Here is a 17034-nt window from a genome sequence, read left to right as displayed (position 1 = left end):
ATAATATGCGCACTGTATAGTATTGATGTCTTAATTGTGGTATTGACTGCTCACTTGTGCTTCCAGAAGCATGCTAATATTAGACATTTTTATAAGATTGCTTCTTCTTTTCATACCAGAAATGGCTTCCAAAGATTATCTATTCAAGCCTTTAAAATATCTTATACTCCGCTCTAGGAAGGCAACCTTTCTTGTTGTTTTATCATTGTTCTGTTTGTTAATACTTTATTCTTTATTGTCAACTCACATGCCAGTAAAAGCTATTCAGAATGACTGCAAAGTGATTTTTTTTGGGGGGGGGGGGTTTGCTGACTTTCTTTTGCCTGCCCACAATCTGTCTCATGAATCTACTGAACATTGGGTGCCACCAAATTGTAGTACCAGGGGTGGCTGAATTGTGGCTCAAGAGTCACATGTGCCTCTTTCACACATGCTGTGTGGCTCTCTTAAGCCCCCACTGCCCCATTGGCCAGCTTGGAGAAGGCATTTGTCTCTTTAAATCACTTCGCCAAGCCGAGCCAACCAGTGGCTTAGAGCAGTGGCCTCCAACCTTTTTGGTCCCAGGGACCAGTCCCAGGGCTGGCTGGCCCAATTCGCCCCCCCCACGGTGCCTCCTCCTCCTCCCCCTGTTTCCTCCTTCCTCCTCTGCCCTGCCCCCCCCCCCATGCGCAGCCTCGCTGCTGCCCCCCCCCCCCCCGCACAGCCTCACCACTCCCATTTTTACCATTTAAAGCCGGGGAAGGGGCCGTGAAGCGCCTTTCAGGACAACCTCCCCCCCCACTGCAAGGAGCATGGCTGTTTCAGTGGGTTGCTCCCTGCTGCCGCCACAGTTTCCCCCGCCAGTTTGATCAGCTGATTGGCAGGGGGGGAGGTCAGCCTGAAAGGCGCTTCATGGCCCCTTCCCTGGCCTTAAAATGGTACAAACGGGGGAAGGGGCACTGCGGGGGGTGAGGCTGTGTGTGTGGGGGTGGCCAGGTGGCTTTGCGGCCCCGTTGGAAACAGGCCACAATGGCCCGGGACCTGTCCACGGCTCAGGGGTTGGGGACCTCTGGCTTAGTGAATGCATTTAAAGCTTCCTTCCTTCCTTGCAGCTCTCAAATGTCCGATGTTCATGCTTTGTGGCTCTCAAACATCTGATGTTTATTCTATGTGGCTCTTATGTTAAGCAAGTTTGGCCACTCCTGGTAGTACTATGAGAGAGGGTTAACAAGTGCTTTTTATGCAGTTCCTCCATCCCAATCATTGTTTTATAAACCCCTGCTGTATTCTCTTACATCAACCCCAGCTGTTGAATGCAGTATTTTGTGCATCAAAACCCACACTCTTTGATTTTCAAAGAAGCCATTCAAGGAATGGATTCAAACCAGATTGAACAAGGTGAAATTCAAATTTATGGGAGGTAACAGGTGGATGGTTAAGTGCGAACAGAGTGGGAAGGTGAATCTGAGAGCCATCCTAAAGTAGGAAGGCAAGACTGAAAATTAGGAAATGAGCTGGATCTGAAGCAGTTGAGGAATATATACAAAGGAGTTTTCAACACCTAACAGGTGAGCCAGAGAGGAGGAATCTGTGAAAGGTGTACTTCGTAGTGCCTGGATGTTTATATAGTGGCTTAGGGTTGTCTGCTTCTGGTTGGGAGAATCCTGGAGATTTGTGGGTGGAGTTTGGGGAGTGACCTTAGCAATAGGATCCATTCTACAGAGCAGCCATTTTCTCCAGAGGAACTGAGATTTGTAGTCTGGAGATTGGTTGTAATTCCAGGATGCCTGGAGCCTGTCAACTGTATACCAGAAGCTCCCAGGTGCTGTAGATTGTAGATGGGATGGAATAACTACCATTCCTGGTTTGTTCCAGAAGACTTTTGCTGCAGCTTATATGGCTCCAGTTTTCTGCTCCAGACCCAGGGCTTTTTTTTTTTTTTAGCAGGAGCTCCTTTGTATATTAGGCCACATACCCCTGATGTAGCCAATCCTCTAAGAGCTTACAGGGCCTACTGTAAACTCCAGGAGGATTGGCCACATCAGGTCTATATGGTCTAATATGTAAAGGAGTTCCTGCGAAAAAAAAGCTCTGCCCAAACCTAGGTTTTAATTTCTAATTTTCCTGGTATCTGATGCTGATGGAATGTCATTGGAACTGTCTTCCTTGATACCTGCTCAGTTGTTTCGGCCATTCCATTTTCCACAAGCCTGTGAGAAATTTAATGTGTGGAAACCGTGGCTGCCAAGATGCTGGTGTCCCTAAGTAATGATTGTTTTAAAAAATTACCCTGTTGTGATAAAATTGGCCAACTGCATCTGTCTTTCAAGAGCGATTAACCAACGTTTGACTGTCCCCGGTGGGCTGAAGTGTAGACCTTTCTTAACATTTCTAAGTGTGTGTGTAAAGTGCCATTAAGTCAGAGGTGACTTATGGTGACCCTAGTAAGGGGCTTTCAAGGCAAATGAGAAGCAGAGGTGGTTTGCCATTGCTTTCCTCTGCAGAGCCTCCCTGCTGCACTCCCTTCCAAGTACTGGCCCTGACTGATTCCTCACTAGCAGTCGCTCTGCCCCCGGATTTCTGCTTTCGTGGGATCAATTCCGCACCAGTTGCTGTGCAGGCACATTTTGATCCACGGCTCCCTCCAGTTTCCCTCGCAGCTTCCTGCTCTGTTTTTTTGGAGAGTCGGAAGCTGTGAGGGAAATTGGAGGGAGCTACAAGTCAAAATAGAGCCCCGTGGCGCAGAGTGGTAAAGCTGCAGTACTGCAGTCCTCTGCTCACGACCTGAGTTCAATCTCGATGGAAGCTGGGTTCAGGTAGCCGGCTCGAGGTTGACTCAGCCGCCCATCCTTCTTAGGTTGGTAAAATGCGTACCCAGCTTGCTGGGGGGGAAAGTGTAGATGACTAGGGAAGGCAATGGCAAGCCACCCCGTAAAAAGTCTGTCGTGAAAACGTCGTGATGCGACGTCATCCCAGAGATGGAAACGACTGGTGCTTGCACAGGGGACTACCTTTACCTTCTTACAAGTCAAAATGCAGTCTCACAATGACTAGTGAGAGAATCGATCACTTGATCCGATGAAAACAGAAGCCCGGGGGTGGAGGAACTGCTAGTGAGGAATCGGTCCCTGTTTAGCTTCTGAGATTCGTTGAGACTGGGCTATACCATGCCTCCTTGTCTGCCAGCATTTTAAAATATGGGTTTTTCCCCCCTAAAAGAATAGCTTTGTGCCGCTAAAATTGTTGTTTCTTTGTCGTGAGATTTCATTTCTTTGTACAAATATTAAACATGGATGTGTGTATACACTGCCATCAGATGATGACCTGATAAAGTTTTCAAGGCTAGAGACATTCAGAGGTGGTTTGCCATTGCCTGGCTCTGCCATGCAACTCTGGATTTTCTTGGTGGCCTCTCACCCAAATCCTAGCCAGACTCATTCTTACTTAAATTCTGAGACCTAGCAAGATTGGGTTAGCCTGAACTATCAGATCAGGGCAAAGGCATGGGTAAGAATCAAAGGTCTGAGAATTCTATGGTGTGATGTACAATTTCCCATAGTATTTGGGCCCTCATTTAAATGTGATGTTGGGGATGCGTTCCCCCCAGTACAACATTCAACACACCTTGCTTCCTCTTTACACGTTGAGTCCTCAGCCTTTCCACGGTAGGTTTGCCAGGTCAGACTCAGGAAATATCTGGGGACTTTGGGGGTGGGGGTAGAGCCAGGAGACTTTGGGGGTGGAGCCAGGAACAAGGTTGTGACAAGCACGATTGTACTCCAAAGGGAGTTCTGGCCATTGTGTTTAAAGGGACTGTGTTCCTTTTAAATGCCTTTGCTTCACTGGAAATAATGCAGGATGGGGGCACCTTCTTTTGGGGCTCATAGAGTTGGACTCCCCGCTCCAATCATTTTGAAACTTGGGGAGTTTTTTGAGGAGATGCACTAGATGCTATGCCGAAATTTGATGCCACTACCTTAAAAAAGGAGCCCCTCCAGAGCCCCAGATACCTACAGATCAATTCTCCATTGCACCCTATGGGGTTCAGTCTCCATAGGGTATAATGGACTGCTCAGCGGACATTCCCTCCTGCTTTCTGATAACCCTGAAGCGGGAGGAAGGCCTCTGAACCAGGGGATCCCCTGCCTTCAACTGGGGATTGGCAACCCTATCCCACACATAAGCTGTAGCATACCAGAACAGCATCTTTTGGGGCCACATGGAGGCAAAGTGACCCAATTTACGCATGAAACTGGGCTTTTGTCCAGCTACATGTTGGAATCTGGCCTCCGCTGTGCATATTAATGTATTTTAAATATCTCTTGGCATTTGACTTTTAGCATTCTCTCATGGAATTAATCTTAAAGATGTCTCTGTATTCTGCCTTCAGGAAGATGACTTGCTTTTAGCTCACTCACACCATATTTTTTTTTCAGGTTTTTTTTTTTTGGAGGGTGGGAGGGGGAATGTCATGTATCACTCTGAATAAATGTTCTTTTCTTTGTTTCCTTTGAAAAAGATCTCATAGTTAAAAACAAAAAAAACCCAGAGCTATTATCCAACAAATGTACAGCAGTTAGAGTTGGCACGGGCTACTATCGTTTTTAATGGCAGGGACCTTCCTCATTTTGTTGACTGTGTTTGAAACCCATCTCCTGCTTTCATATCATTAAACGTTCATCCCCGTTTGATGGTTTTTAAGTTGGGCATCATTATGATAGACAAATTGACTGTTCATTAAGCAAAAGGGGGGGGGGGAAGTATATGTTTTTTTCCAACCACAGGCGTCGATCATCTTCATGTTGTTTACTGCTAAAGGAAAGTCCTCATTGGTAGCTTCTGTAAAGAAAACACGCTTGAATTTCTGGTTTATTCCCCCCCCCCCTTTCCACTAATATTGGCTACTAATAGTAGATACTCCTAATAGCAGAGATCATAAGTCAGATTTGAGCAGCTGAACCCTGCAGTGCGGCCTTTATGTCCGATGGCACACCATTGCAAGTGCAAGAGCTGCTATTGTGGACTTGCATTTCCTCCCACAAAAGCAGCATTACTGTCTGTTTTCGCTTGCCAAATGTACTAAGCTTTAAAGAAAAGAGAGAAAGCTGCCTTCCATATTTTTTTTTTGTTGCTGTTCGTTGTTGTCAGTACGCAAGGACCAATGGGTAATAAGTAACAGGCATGACCTGTATGGTTGTACGAGCGCTCACTAGCTCCTTAGCTTGTTGAATCGCTGTGATGTTTGGGGATGTACATTCTTTGAAGATTTACTTCTAAAGAAATGCATTCAAATCCTTAATTCGAGATTCTGTCTATTCCTGCCGTGTTTACATTCCGGCATGGCAGAAGATCATGGTATGTAGGGGGGGGTGGGATGAAAAAGGAAAGCTGAAAATACACTTTAAAAAAGAGTATTTCTGAGAGAACGTTGCCTTCAAAGATGCAGACTTCTGCCTCTGCCTCCTCTTGTGTTTGGTGACAATTTAGCGACCTGTACAGGACGGAACAGACGGTTGCGTGTGACTTACAAATGTTTGCCATACTGCGGAGCCACAAGCTTAAGGGCCACATGGCGTGGTCACTATAGGATTTTCCTGCTGTTACAGTAGGAATTTTGGCTTCCACCCGGGGATCCCCCAGAATGAAAGTTTATGTCCAGACTACAGAGATCCCCTGGAGAAAGCAGATAAACCAACCAAAAACTAAGGCATGATATACTGTTTAAGGCAGTGATCCCCAATGTGATGCACGTGGGCACCATTATGCCCACCTACACATTTCTTGGCATTCATCGTGCTTTTAGAAAGAGGCCAGGTGGGACTTCTACCTGCAGAGCTTCTGATGGTAGATTAAAAGGCACCCCATTAAACAGAGATTCTGCCTGAAATATTGACAACGATTCAAGTTATATATAACTGACAATTTGTGGTTGGCTTCACCTCCTACAGCAGCAGAGTTCTATCTATCCATCTGTCCATCCATCCAGGGGTGGAATTCTAGTAGGATCTCCTTTGCATATTAGGCCACACACCCCTGATGTAGCCAATCCCCCAAGAGCTTACAAGGCTTTTTTTGGCAAGCTCTTGGAGGATTGGCTACATCAGGGGTGTGTGGCCTAGTATGCAAAGAAGCTCCTGCTAGAATTCCACCCCCCCCTCTCATCTGTCTATCTAGATTGTAGTCAATTATATATTAGTGCATGTATTATGTATATATGCTGAATAAGTTAAACCTTTGGACTTCAGTGGATAAGCATGTTAAATTGCTCCACGCGTCATTTGTTATCACTCAGTGAGCCATTGTTGTGCTTCCTGTACACATTTCTCAGGTTTCAGTGTCTTACTGCAGATATTGGATAGCAGTCATTTGTTGTCGAGTGGTAAAACTTGAACTAGCAATGTGGCGAACCACTTTGCACAAGTGTATATACAACAAACAGCTGTCATGTAGAATATTTGAAAGCAGACCCCATCTGATGGCCTGTGACATGCATTCTGAGGGTGCTGGGTTCATGTGTCAGTTTGTCCATATAATGAAGGTTAGGCTCAGGTTAAAGTTGATACCCTGGGGCATGGAGGCCCACCTCCAGTGGGACAAGCGGTCTCTCTTTCAGGTTGGGAATATGACATGGACACCTTATTAGTTACATGAAAATCAAGTTTCACCTAGAGACCTTCTGATTTTTGTGGATGCACAATGTGGGAAGTCATGAGTGAGCATTGGACTGCCACTCAACAACCTTTGGCTGTTGTTGCAGGAAAAATGGGGCCACTTGGGGTGGCACCTATGCCATGATGTCACTTCTAGCGCAAACTCGGAAGTGACCTCATGGCATAACACTGTTTTTTAGGCCCCTGCCTCCCAAAAGCTCCTGCTGGTTGCTAATACTGGGGTGGCAACCTATGCTTGACCATTGTTTGGAGATGCGTATTGGTCTTACATAAGTTAATTTAGGCTTTCCTCAGATAATATTTTAAAGCCAGAAATAAACTTCAAGCTTCAAACTGTGGCTTCCAGGTATCATTTGTTTGCTGGTTTGGATGTTGTGGCAACCTGTGGTACTAATCAGAAATCTGAAATCCAGTATGGTGGTGGGGCGGGAGGAGTGTGAGAGAGACTGTGAGTTGCTTCATATCTTCTGAACCATGATGTAGTGGATCATTTGGACTGAACTATTGTGTTTAGCATCCCAGTTATTTACTTATTTGTTTAATTCTATTTATATCCTGCCCTCCCTGCCAGAGCAGTTAAAGTTGCCAGTTCTAGGTTGAAAATTTCCTGGAGATTTTGGGAGTGGAGTTCAGGGAAGGTGAGGTTTAGGGAGGGGAGTGACTTCAACAGGGTAAAACGCCCAGCTGTCTGCCTTCCAAAGCAGCCATTTTCTCCAGGGAAACTGATCTCTTTTTTCCTGGAGAGCAGTTGTAATTCCGAAAGATCTCCAGCTACCACCTGGAGGTGGGAGTCGTAACTCCAGTGGACATGTTGTGTCGCAGTGATGTGAGCTGGCCGTCTGAGATATAATTTATTTCAATATTTATGAATTTGTCTTTTAAATACCACTTAATGTGGCAGTTATATTAGGTGCAGCGAAAGTGGTATCCACTAGTATTTGTTGTGGTAAATGCGTTGTTTGAAAAAGGAGATGAACACCTCCAAAAACCTGGCAACACACAGTAAACATGTATCATAGAGTGTTGATGGGCTTTTTGATGCTTATCCACAGGACGTTTGAAGACCTGACCTGTTGTTGTGCACTGGTGGTGTGCTTACTCACAAAGGTACACTTACTACAGCTTTGGATCAAGAGGGGTAGCCATGTTAGTCTGTCTGTAGCCTTAGAAAAGAGCCAAGAGTCCTGTAGCCCCTTAAAGACTAACACAATTTGTGTTAGGGTATGAGCTTTTGTGAGTCACTGTTCACTTCTTCAGATACAGCTAGAGTGTGACTCCATCTGTCCTATATATTGGAAAGTGGAGTGATTTCAGATGCTGAATCACATTAACAGGCAGATGACAATAACAGGCATGATGGGATTAGCTGTGGTATGCAGTGGGATAGCAGGCGTGGAGAAATCAGCATTGGTGATGAGACAGGAAATCGAGGTCTCGATTCAGTCCAGGAGGATGCACTGTCTTGAGCTTCATCATCAGTTGCAATTCATGTTTTTCAAAATACTTCAGAGATCTCAAGGTTTTTGGAGGTGTTCATCTCCTTTTTCAAACAATGCATTTACCACAACAAATACTAGTAGATCTCAAGGCCTGAATATAAAAGCCAGCATTTTGTAGTGGTTAGGTTTTGAGAGGACCAGGTTCAAATCCCTTGTCTGCCACAGGTGACCATAAGCCAGTCACCCAATCTCAGCTTGACTCCCCTCACAAGGGCAGATGTTGTGAGGATATAGTGGAGGAGTGAAGAGGAAAATTGTAAACCGTTCAGGGAGGGTACAAATAAATGCGGGGAACTAATAAATAAATGTAAATATAATGTCAGAAGAGTAACGAAACCGTGATTAACAATGTGTGGCATATATATATACTTAACATCCAGGTTGTCAAACAGATCCATCAGACAGCAGATGTTCAAATATGCAAAGGAGGTCCTAGGGTACATGAAAAGAAAAAGAGGGAAAGGGGGAAAAAAAACCCTTGGAAAAGCAGCAACCCCAGATAACTGCATAAAGGTTGCCAATGTCCTTTAAAAAAAATCACTTTTATGCAGGGAACAATTTAACCAGAAATGAAAAAAAGGGGGAAGACATGTAGCCTTTCAGGCTACAATGATTAGTATTAAGATGAGTTGCACTTTAGCTAGGCTGAAACTTGTTCGTAACAGAATGTTAAATACGTACTGAAAAGAAAGATTATGTCTATCTAGTTACACCATTCCTTGATATATGCACCATGTCACAGTGCCATTGTCTCCTGGGTAAAGACTGAGAGTTCAAATACCCACTATCTCTCCCCTGGTGCTCCGAATGCTCTGCTTTGAAGTTTTTATAATCCATCTGTCATCTTCTTGCAGGGAGGGCACATGTTCTGTACCACTCAATTATGGAATTCTCTTTTGCCAGCCACAATGAGACAGGAAAGAATGTTATGGGTGGTTGAGAGAGACTGTCAGATATACTAAATTCCTAGGATTCATATGGATGATGTTATTCCACTGTATGAACACAGCATGTGTTATTGTTAAAATGTATTAAGGATGCATTTTGTATTGTACAGTTTATGCTCTTTTTTGCCTCCTCGTTGCTTTCACATTTGATTTCTTAAAATATATATATCTGTATTGAACCAATCAATCAAGCTGAGAATTGATCGGTTTAATTTGTGCCAGCTCCCAAAAAGAAAGGGGGGAAAACAGACACAGCCTTAAATAGATTAGCATTAAAAAAAAAATAATCTTAAAATATTGCGTACCTCAGCAACAACAGTGAGATGAAAGGATTGGGTTATTTTGATGTTGGGGGTGGGGAATAAATAATCAGGGATTTCTAGACTGGTAATGTTTGTCATACAATTTGTTTGTATGATGCTGTGAATCGGAGGCCTGAAAATTATATGTACTACCATCTGGCGAAAGCAGAAGCAGCGTTTCATTAGGTGGTGCATAACAAGACAATAGATGCAATCCTGAAAGTATCTTTAATTTTTTTTTTTTTTTTAGCTTAGAGAAATCTACCTCTGAAAAAGCTGGATTGCTTGAGAGCACACTGGCTTTTCGTGTATCAAGTCCCTGGAGAGATTTAATTTGTTGTCTTATGTGAAATGAGTTTGATGATCTCAGCCCGGTCCCTGGTGGATATTAATTCACTTTATAAAACATCCCACACAATTTAGCACAGAGTAGCATCATTTGCAAATTTTGCAGCGTTTCCCTCTCCCCCACCACTTTTTTCTTTTTGTGCTTGTGATAGAAAGAGCAGGTGGTAACAATGAAATTATTCTTTTATTCATTTAGCCAATTGTCATTACTCACTACGAAAATGGCATAAGACAATTCTAAGGGAAATAACCTTTCCACTGCAAGTTTATTATAACAGCCGCAAATAAAACTTGACATGCATATGGGTAGTCTATGCCGCACAGGTTATCTGCAACCCACATTCTCGGTCTTAATAATTCTGGTATATAATTCCTCATGAAATACTTGAAAAGGATTACAAAGGTTGAGCCTAGCAAACTGTACAACTCACCTATACTCCGTTCCACAAACTGCCTTGGTTTTTGGTTTTTTTGTTTTAAATAAATGCTCCTGCCCGTGACCATTCATGTATTGCCAGTTTAGAGGTGTAGACATCTAAATCTTCCCCTCTCTTTTTCCTGTTGATCCAGTGACAAACAATGAAAGGCTTTTTCTGTGGGGCATCTGTTCATGTATCATTATTTAACCATTCTATTTATTATTTTATTTAGGAAATGTATATGGTGTCTCTCCAGACCTACTCGGGGCAGCTTGTAAGGACCAAAGAAAGCAAACAGACAGTAAAAACAACCCCTACCAGTAAAAACGTAGCAATAAAACAATCAAAGTCAATAATCTAAATAGTCAAACCAAGTCAATTAAAAAGGCTATAAGAAACCAAGGTATAAAATCACCTGATGACGTGGAACAATCTAAAATGGGGTGACCGAACTTGCTTAATGTAAGAGCCACATAGAATAAATGTCAGATGTTTGAGAGCTGCAAGATATGAACGTCAGATGTTTGAGAGCTGCAGGACTGGGAGGGGAAAGAGGGAGGGAGGAAAGAAGGCAGATAGATGGAAAGGGAGGGAGAGGTGGAAAGAAAACAACTTTAACTTTAAATGCATTCTCTAAGCCACCAGCTGGCTTGGCTTGGAGAAGCGATTTAAAGAGACAAATGCCTTCTCCAAGCCAGCTGACGGGGCAGTGAGGGCTTCAAGTGCTACACAGTATGTGTGAAAAAGCCACATGTAGCTCCCGAGCTGCCGTTTGGCCACCCCTGGTCAAAAATGATCTTAATAAAATAGTCCTGAGGCTAGGCACAAACACCCTTGCCTGGCCAAAAAGATTAAAATGATATAATCCCTTAGTTAAAAAGCCTGGGTAAAGAGAATTGCTGCCTAGAGAGGTAAAGAAGGTGCTGGGTGAGCCACAAGGGGGAGGTCATTCCAAATGTGAGGTACCACCACCGGAGAAGCCCTCTCTGGTTGCCACTTGCTTTACTTCTTCAGGAAGCAGCATGGAGGAGAGAAAGGCTTGGAAAAAAGAATCTCAGTTAGGGAGCTGAGCAATACGGAAGGCTCTGACTTTTCTATTTCTGGTTAATGACCCCTCCGCTGGATTATACTCAGATTTATAGTGAGTTAGATTAGAGGCATCATTGTCATTTTAGGAGAAATAAAAGTGGATTTCACATTTTAGGTTAGTGGTAAAGGTGGATTTGGAGTGTGTTAAGGTTGAGGACAGTTCTGTGTGTGTCTAGTTGTCAATTTAAATTTGTCACTCTGTTCACCTGAAAGGATTTAAGGCATTCCCATCCATGTACCATCCCCATATCTGTCTTACTGAGCTCCCATCCTGTAAAGTCGATAACAATCTTCTACCACCACCAGTCCTTTGCGACCAATGTCTGAAGAAGCTCATTTAATAAAGTGCAGAAATGAGGCCTAGATGTTTCTGTGTTTGTGTGTAATGTAACGTCCACACATCTTTCTTGCCAGACATTTCCATGGTGGAAAGGATGATGGTTTGTTAGAACCAGGGCTTTATTTGTAGCAGGAACTCCTTTGCATATTAGGCCACACACCCCTGATGTAGCCAATCCTCCTGAAGCTTACAGTAGGCCCTTTAGTAAGAGCCCTGTAAGCTCCAGGAGGATTGGCTACATCAGGGGTGTGTGGCCTAATATGCAAAGGAGTTCCTGCTACAAAAAAGCCCTGGTTAGAACCAAGTGCATATCAAAAAGCTTGGAATGTCCTCACCCCCCAAGGTTTTTATGCAGGGCTTTTTTTCTCTCTAAAAAGAAGTGTTGGAACTATCAAGAGGGAAATGAAGGAGAAACACATGGGTGTCCCTCATGAACTTTTAAACATTTTTTGAGAATTTTGTTTTCACAGAGGTTCCAGGACTCCATTCACCCCCCCACATTTCCTCAGAAAAAAAGCTCTATTTTTATGTCATGTGAGTGACTTAAAAGAAAAAAAAAAGTGCTCCCATATCTGGAGAAGGCATAGAAATGTGCGTTCTCCTTTAGCAGAATATGAGTGGTTGCATAGAGGGAATTAAGCCTCACTCTCATGGTTACAGGATCTTTGTCAGCCATCTGTCAACTGCATTTTCATCCTGTCCTTCCTCCAGGGATCTCAGGGTGGCATTAAAAAAACAAACAAACCTTGCAGCTTCCCCTGCAAGGTAAATTACGCTGAAAGAAAATGATTGGCTCCAGGTCACCCAGAAATCTTCATGGGCGCATGGGGACAGAATGGGAACTTTTTCCTTCCTCTCTTGTAACTGTCAGAACTCAAGAACTTCAAACGGATCCCATACTCAGTTACAAAGCTAGGATTTTATTGAAGAGAACTAGGTGCTGGAAAAGGCAAGATAACAGTAATGGCGAGAGCCAGCATCAGCTTGATTTTATACACGTAAAGCAAACATCTCACAAAGCCACAATTCACATTGTAGGGCGCAGCTGTCTTCTCACCATCACTATCAGTAGAGAGGATGCCTCCCTACTTCGAAGGCCATGCTGTTCGGCTTCAAAGGGTCCCAGTGTGAGAATGTGCAGAGACAAGACATAATTCATTCTACAGCCCCAAATATTTTGGATACCAGTGGGGCAAGGTTAATTACTATTCAGGCACTCTGGGTTAAGCAGAGGTTACAACATGGAGTCAGTTTGGTTCAGTTACAATACAGCTCTAAGACACAGTAAAACTACCATACAGCATTGGTCACATTATAGGGGACCAGCAGCAAAGATACAAGTTCTGACATACTGCCCCCCCTAAGCGCCCCCTCCCGCGGGACCGGCTTTGGGCTTGTGTGGGTACAGTAGGTGAAACTTTTTCAGCAGTTGCGGAGCCACTACGTTCTGAGATTCGACCCACTCGTCACAGCTCGGGGGGAAGTGTTTCCACCTGATCAAATAATACAGTTTCCCCCGTTTGACTCTGGAGTCCAGGATCTCCTGGACTTCATGGTGACTCTGACCCCTCACTGTCGTCGGAGGGGGCGGTGGGGCCCTGGGATGGAAGGACGTAGCACCAGGGTCTTTCCGAAGCAAGCTGCAATGAAAAACAGGATGGATCTTACTTAGAGATTTGGGTAGTTCGAGCTCTACCGTTACTTTATTTATCACCCTTTTGATTTTGAAGGGTCCGAGGAACTTCAGTGCCAGTTTGCGACAGGACTGAGGAAGGGGGAGGTTTTTTGTTGACAGGAAAACTGTATCCCCCACCTTTAGATCCCACTCCGGAGAGTGTTTTTTGTCAAATTGTTTTTTGTATGCTTTTTTCGCTTCCTCTAGGTTTTCCTGAATTCCCTTCCAGCCTTCACGAAGTCCCTCCCACCACTGTTGGCACGATGTCGGTTGGGATGGGTTAGCTGGGAGGGCGAGCGTGGGGAACGGCTTGCCCTCGTAACCATTGATGATTTGAAAAGGGGAGGTTTTGGTTGAGCTATGGAGGCTATTGTTGTAGCCGTATTCTGCAAAGGGGAGGAGGTCTACCCAGTTGGACTGTTGGAAATTAATGAAGCAGCGGAGGTATTGCTCTAGAAGGCCATTAACCCTCTCCGTCTGTCCGTCCGACTGGGGGTGGTAGGCAGAACTCAATCCTTGCTCAATACCAGCCAGTTTGCAAAACTCCCGCCAGAAGTTGGCAACGAACTGTGTTCCGCGGTCACTAATGACCTTGTCTGGGAATGAGTGTAGGCGTACAATGTGAGTGAAAAAGAGCTGGGCAAGTTTTTTGGCGGTAGGTAATTGTTTGCAAGGAATGAAGTGAGCCTGCTTTGAAAAGGTATCGACTACGACCAAGATGACGGTCTTGCCCTGCGAAGGCGGAAGCTCCACAATGAAGTCCATGGAGACTACCGACCAAGGTCGGGTGGCTGTAGGGAGGGGGACTAGGTGGCCCGGAGGTTTGCCCCCCCTCCGTTTTGCCATGAGGCATGTGGGACATGACAGTACAAATTCTGAAACATCCTTTTTCATTTTCGGCCACCAAAATTGGCGGGTGAGCAAGTTGAGCGTTTTAACATAGCCAAAGTGGCCGGCCAAGCGTCTTGAGTGGCAGCGGTCCAAGACCTCTTTCCTGAGGGGATCGGGCACATAGATTTTTTCATTATGTAAATATAGCCCGTTCTCGGCCTTGACCAAGTTGGGGGGGCGGTCAGCTTCTTGTTTGTACTCCGAGAGGAATCGAGAAAGTAATTCTAAGTCCGGAGGGTCGGTCTGTTTGCCGGAGCGGGTGGTGACCCCCCCCGCGATGGCTGAGGGGGAAATTAGTGAGTCCACCACCTCCTCTCTAAGACTGTCGTGTTGGGGCAGGCGGGAAAGGGCGTCCGCTAAAAAGTTCTTTGAGCCTGGGATGTGTTTCAGCACAAAATCAAACTTAGCAAAGAAGCCTGCCCATCGGATCTGTTTTGCAGTCATTTTGCGACGCCCAGTGAGGGCTTCCAGGTTTTTGTGATCGGTCCAAATTTCGAAGGGGACTCTTGCTCCTTCAAGCCAGGAGCGCCAGGTCTTTAAAGCAAACATGACTGCAAACGCTTCTTTGTCCCAGACTGACCAGTTTCTCTGTTCATTGGAAAATTTCCTGGAAATATAGGCACATGGTCGGAGCGCCCCATTTTCCCCCCTCTGCATTAATATGGCTCCCACAGCGGCGTCGGAGGCGTCGCATTGGACCACGAAGGGCTTTAGTTCGTCAGGGTGCGCCAGCACGGGTTCGGAGGTGAAGAGGCGTTTTAGCTCAGTGAAAGCTTTTTGACAGTCCGGCGTCCACGTTAGGCGTGCGCCGGGTTTTTTAGCCTCGTCACCCTTCCCTTTGGTTTTGAGGAGTTCTGTAAGGGGGAGCATGACCGTGGCGAACCCCTTTATGAAGTCGCGGTAAAAGTTAGCGAACCCGATAAAACTTTGTAATTGCTTGCGGGTTCGAGGGGGTTCCCAGTCTAACACCGCTTGGACCTTTGCGGGGTCCATGGACAATCCCTCCCCCGACACCCGGAAGCCCAAATAATCAAGTTCGGTCTTATGGAATTCACATTTCGACAGTTTGGCATACAGTTTGTGTTTACAAAGGGTGCTTAACACTTTTCTGACCAACGGCACATGAGACTTTAGATCTTGTGAATAGATAATGATGTCATCAAGGTACACTACCACCCCCTTGAACAGGAAGTCCCGTAGCACTTCATTGATAAAGTTCATAAAAACGCCCGGGGCTCCCTGTAGCCCAAACGGCATGACAAGGTACTCAAATTGTCCCAGTGGGGTGTTGAAGGCTGTTTTCCATTCGTCCCCCTCTTTGATGCGGACGCGAAAGTACGCGTCCCGGAGGTCGAGTTTGGTAAATATTTTCCCCTTTGCTACAGTGTTTAACAAGTCCTTTATCAACGGGATCGGGTAGGCGTTGGACATGGAAATCCCGTTTATCGCACGAAAATCTGTGCAAAGTCTAAGCGACCCGTCCTTTTTCTTTCGGAATAGAACGGGGGCGGCATGGGGGGCTGTGGCCGGTCGAATAAAACCACGCTTTAGATTTTTGTCCAAAAACTTTCGGAGTTCAGCCTTCTCCGCCCAACCCATGGAGTACAGTTTCGCTTTGGGAAGCTGCTGCCCGGGGATTAGCTCAATGGCGCAGTCTGTAGGGCGGTGGGGCGGTAGCTCATCCGCTTCCTTCTCGCTAAATGCCAGTTTTAAGTCTCGGTACTCCTTGGGGATGGAGGCGACTTCCTCAAGTGTGAGGCACGCCCGCATGTTTTGGGGGGGGGCGTGCGGCCCCCATTCGGGGCGCCAGTGGTGATGCTCGCACCTCCAATCTGGGAACCGGACGATCTGTTCCTCCCACCTTATGTCGGGTTGGTGGCGGGCGAGCCAGGCTGAGCCAACTACCACGTCGAAAGAGCAGGAGGGGGCGATTACGAAAGTCTCAATTCCCCAATGCTCCTCGGTCCCTACCGGGACCGCCTGAGTTTCTAAAACACATGGTTCCCCCCTCATGGGCCCGCCGTCCATTTGCTGGAACTGCATCGGTTGTGGCAGGGGCGAAGTGGCTAATCCCAGCGCCTCAACTAGGCGGGGGGTGATCAAGTCCCTGTTACACCCTGAGTCGATTAGTGCTCGGGCGTGCATGAATCTCTTTAGGTTCGGGTTTAGGAGGGTAACGGCCATAAAAAGTAAACCCCCAGTTGCTCTCACCGTGAGGAGTGCCGGCTGTTGCTGGACCTGCTTTGCGGCACCCATTAAAGCAGGTCGCTGTCGTTTCCCGCCGACTCGGTGTCGTCCGACTCCTCGGTCGATTCTTCGACTGCCGCCAGGCTGGTGGTAAAATCCTCGTCAGTCGCCAAGGAAGTGGCGACGGAGCCCCGACTGGGCTCCTTCGATCGGCTGCTCTTCTTCTTCTTCGGGCCCGGGGTGGTTGGCCGCGCCGTGGGGGGTGTGGATCCCGCTTTCCCAGGGCAGTTAGCAGCAAGATGATTTGGGTCCCCGCATTGGAAGCATTTGCGGGCGGGAGACGGGGTGGAGGTCGTCGGGGCCTTCTTCCCTTCAGATTTAGTTGGGGTGTGTTTGGCTCCCTTCCTCGCTAGTTGCTGTCTCCTCATCCCCACGTGTTGGAGGTTGGTCTCCACCTCCCCGGCCAGTTGGATCCAGCCGACCAGCGTATCGGGCCTCCCCTGACTGTAACAGCGGTCGAGGATGCTCGGATTCAACCCGTTGATGAACGCGGTGTATTTCATGACCTCGTTCCATCCCCTTGCTGCCGCGCAGTACCCCAGGAATTCGGTGGCGTACTCGCGGGTGGAGCGGTTGCCCTGTTCGATGCGTTGGAGGGCAGCGACCGCCTTCTCCTCCCGTAAAGGA

The sequence above is a fragment of the Heteronotia binoei genome, chromosome 14 (genome assembly GCF_032191835.1).
Source record: "Heteronotia binoei isolate CCM8104 ecotype False Entrance Well chromosome 14, APGP_CSIRO_Hbin_v1, whole genome shotgun sequence".
Lineage (NCBI taxonomy): Eukaryota > Metazoa > Chordata > Lepidosauria > Squamata > Gekkonidae > Heteronotia > Heteronotia binoei.
The sequence above is the reverse complement of the archived record's forward strand: the minus strand, read 5'-3'. Positions refer to the sequence as shown.